The following is a 4,383-nucleotide window of genomic DNA, read 5'->3' on the forward strand; positions in this document are numbered from 1 at the left end:
TGGAGATATTGTGTGGATTCGTGCTTGTTTCTTGGCTAGGGTTCTCAGACAAGTGAGAACAAAACCAAAGTTATATAAATGTTGCAAAACAAATAGAGGAAAGCTATTCTAAGACCACAAACAAACAAACAAACGGATGTTCTCCGTGGATGTTCTCTGTGGAGCTACTTGTGGATAAGGGAGTGCATGAAATTTCTGAGGAAATCATACTGGTGAGAGGACTCCCTGGAGTAGAAGAGTACTGACCATATTAAATGGCTACTGGAGGCCTGTGCCACTGAGGCTGTTATCCTGGCTTGCATGGCCCTGTTGTCCTGACAACAGAGCGTGAAATAGGACATGAGTTCAGGTAGTTGCTTGGACAAAGACCTCAAGAAGCAAGAAGGAGGAAGTGAGAGAGTGGAAAAGAGGAAAAGCATATGCTTGTCTTCTTATTATAAATGCGGATTTGGTTCTGCCAGAGTCTCTCAGAAATAAACGAAAATCAGTCCCCACCTCCTCAAAAGACACAAATGTGTGACTTTTCTAAAAGGGCTTCCCAGTATCCTTGGTTAATGTTGCCCTAGGTTCAGAAATCTCTCCCACGTGTAGTCTGCACTTAACTCAGACAGTTCCCAGGAAAAGTGTAGACCATCAGCAAAATGCCAGTGGCTCTCTCAGGGAAAGTCCACATGGTGGCTGACATTTGAGGTAGGCAGAGAGGAAGAAGGGCGGGAAGCCAACGGCACCCGCACACCCTAATGTCTAAGCCAGCACTCATGTGTTGTCCTGGTCATTGCCCACAAACATGTTAATGCTGTTCTAAGAAGAGAATCCAGTCTTCTTGATCCTCAGAAGCCTGCCTCTTCCCTCTTCATTTTGCCTTCCCTAAGAAGTCAGCCCATAGCCAATCAACTGATTCACAGGTGGATAGAATCACTTACTGCCTTTAAGAAGTATACAAAACAGACAGAAAAGAGAATTGTTACACCATTTTACTTTTGTTGTAATATTTGCTTTAATTTTTCAACCAGATCCAGGTAATTGAAGAGCCTTTATGGGGATTTTATATTGTCTAGACCCAGGTTAGTATGCTGCAAACATGGTCTGACATAGGAAATAACACTTTTCTAAAGACAAGCTTAGAAACTATAATCCAGTAATTGAAGATGTTTCCCAACTGAAGTAGAAGGCTTGATTCACACTTGGCAGCAAGGCCCACATTCAGGGGTAAAGCCAAAAGTATAGGGTCTAGACCACCCAGAACAAAACCAACTAGTGTCATGGTACAGGTTTCACAGTTCAAATCACCTATACTCCAATACTCCAATGGTAAACTTACAGAGCTATTGTAGGACAAGTACATAGGCGAATGCCAGCAGCAAACCACTGAACTGAAAACGGGACCCCCATTGAAGGAATCAGAGAAAGGACTGGAAGAGCTTAAAGGGGCTTGAGACCCCATATGAACAACAATGCCAACCAACCAGAGCTTCCAGGGACTAAGCCACTACCCAAAGACTATACACGGACTGACCCTGGGCTCCAACCTCATAGGTAGCAATGAATAGCCTAGTAAGGGCACCAGTGGAAGGGGAAGACCTTGGTCCTGCCAAGACTGAACCCTCAGTGAGCGTGATTGTTGGGGGGAGGGTGGTAATGGGGGGAGGATGGGGAGGGGAACACCCATACAAAAGGGGAGGGGGAAGGGCTAGGGGGAAGTTTGCTTGGAAACCGGGAAAGGTAATAACAATTGAAATGTAAATAAGAAATATCCAAATTAATAAAGATGGAGAAAAAAATTAAAAACAAATGGGATCGCGGCCATTGATAAGCTAGGAGCCACTAGAGCGTGTGTCATGTTCAAGATGAGCCGAAATCTACTGTTTGCTTAGGTCCCCAAAAGCATCATTCAGACCAATCTATGCTGATCTGTGTTCAAGCAGATTCTTTTCTGGTTCTGGAAGTTGTTTAACTTTTTGGTTGTGATATTAAATATTTGCTAGCACTTGGTTTATGACTTGGACCACTCTACTCACCACTAGGCAGAATGAGGGCAACTTATGGCCACCTCCCCTACGGCCAGTGCTTGCCCAGGTCCTCCCATGCCCAAGTCTGCCACAATCTTCACTCCAGTCACCTGGGCTCCATCTCTGGCTCAAGAGAATTTTTAACATAACATTTTATTAATTCTGAGAATCCCCATGCGGCCCATCATACCCACTTCCCAATCCTTCCATTTCTGCCCCCCAGCCCCACAAAAAAATGACAAAAATAAACATAAGAATCATTTTAAAAGTCCAACGTTGTGTTATGTATGTACTCACTGGAGCGTGTCCAAACTCTTAGTGGCCTGCCCCTTAAATAGGGCTGAGTCCTTCCCCTATCACATCCCTGTCAAAGACCTCCAATTGTGGAGAGTCACATTTTAGCATCCCCATAACAGTTCTCCAGAATGAGGACATCATGAGTTTTGCAGGCAAATGGATGGAACTAGAAAATATCATCCTGAGTGAGGTAACTCAGACCCAAAAGGACATGCATGGTATATACACACTGAGGGGATACAAGCCAAAAAGTACAGAATACCCAGGATACAATCCACAGAACTCAAGAAGGTTAACAAGCCAAAGGGCCCAAGTGAGGATGCCTCAATCCCCCTTAGGAGGGAGAAGAAAGCAATCCCAGGAGGAGGGGCAGAGGGGAAGAGGGAAACATCTTCAGGTATTGGAATGGGGGAATAGGAGTGAATCCCTGAGGGCCAGCAGAAAGAATAAAAACAGGCAACCTTGGGGAGGTAGGAGGTGGAGGACACTCTAGAATGTACCAGAGACCTGGGAGGTGAGAAACGTTCAGGACTCACAGGAAGGGACCTTAGATGAAATGCCCTACCATGGGGAGAGGGAACTTGTAGAATCCACGTCCACTAGAAAACCAGGGCATCAAGTGGAGGGATGGGGTTGCCATCCCACAGTCAAAAACTCTGACCCATAATTGCTACTCTCTGAAAGAACTGTGGGGACAAAATTGTAAAAAAGACAGAGAAATGAGGCCCAGCGACAGGCCCAAATCAGGATTCGGCTCAAGGGAGACTCCATGGCCTGACACTTACTCATGCTATGGTGTGCTTACAAACGGGAGCCTAGCATGGCTGCCCTCCAAGAGACCCAACAAGCAGCTGAAAGAGTCAGATGCAGATACTTACACCCAACCAATGGACAAAGGCTGGGGACCCCTGTGGTTGAATTAGGAAAAAAGTGGAAGAAACTATGGAGGAAGGTGACCCCATGGGAAGACCAGCAGTCTCAACTAACCTGGATTTCCGAGATCTCTCAGACACTGAGCCACCAACCAGGCAGCATACACCAGCTGATATGAGGCCACCTACACATTTACAGCAGAAGACTGCCTGGTCTGGCCTCAGTGAGAGAAGAGGCACCTAACCCTGGAGAGACTTGAGGCCCACGGGAGTGCGGAGGTCTGGATGGGGGAGGGAGGGAGCATCCTTTTGGAGAAGGGGTGGGAGGAGAACTAGGATGAGGAACAGTCAGAGGGTGGCCTGGAAAGGGGATAACGACTGGACTGTAAAAAAAAAAACGATTAAAGAATACACACACACACACACACACACACACACACACACACACACACACACTTCTCAAGTACCTTCCTGTCTAGGCTGTTACTGCCTTTATGGGGGTCAGGGAGGGGGTGTATCACAAAAGCCTTCCGTGTTCCTCTCTCAACCCTGCATCTGCAATCACAGTTATCACAGCAAAAGTACCCTCCTTGCTCTTCACTGTCATTGGAAGCATGGATCACAGGCCCCCAAATAGATGGTTTGTAGGGACAGCTCAGATCGTGAAAATAGCTCCCAACTGCAATGTGACCACCACAAAACCAGACAAGGCCCTCAGAGGTAATCTGGACCACAGATAGCAACATGGCCTCAGATGGCAGCGCAGGCCACTGAGACAGTATGATCCAGGGACACAAACGCAGTTTCCGGGTGCAGCACAGACCACAGACAACTCTATGGCCCTCCATGGTAGCATGGACCACAAACTTCGGCTCCTGGTGAGAGCCAAGCATGGTGGCTTGGCGCTCAGGAGAGAATTTTTAATACTTTTGTGAACTCAATAAAAAAGAACCTCACACATGGGCATAAGACCCTAGAAGTCTCTTAGCTCAGCCTGTGGAGTGTGACTTTAGCTCGTGAAGTCTTCTTCCGGGTCATATGGGTTTGTAGAAGAGCATTTTTTAAAAAGTGCCTGGAAGATGCTGTAGATGATGATGTTTGCCAGGGAAGCTTGAGGACCTGAGTCCCGCAAATATACACATAGACACACAAGCGTACAATAAGAGCAGTGCTGCATCTATATCGGCAAGAGCAGGGCAGAGACA

At 46.7% G+C, this 4,383-nt stretch overlaps 1 pseudogene; it reads right to left on the reverse strand.

The window, feature by feature from the left end:
- Positions 1–1,005: 1,005 nt before the first annotated feature.
- Tmem126a-ps3 (transmembrane protein 126A, pseudogene 3) lies at positions 1,006–4,071 on the reverse strand (annotated as a pseudogene).
- Positions 4,072–4,383: the final 312 nt, after the last annotated feature.

The sequence above is a fragment of the Rattus norvegicus genome, chromosome 11 (genome assembly GCF_036323735.1).
Source record: "Rattus norvegicus strain BN/NHsdMcwi chromosome 11, GRCr8, whole genome shotgun sequence".
NCBI lineage: Eukaryota > Metazoa > Chordata > Mammalia > Rodentia > Muridae > Rattus > Rattus norvegicus.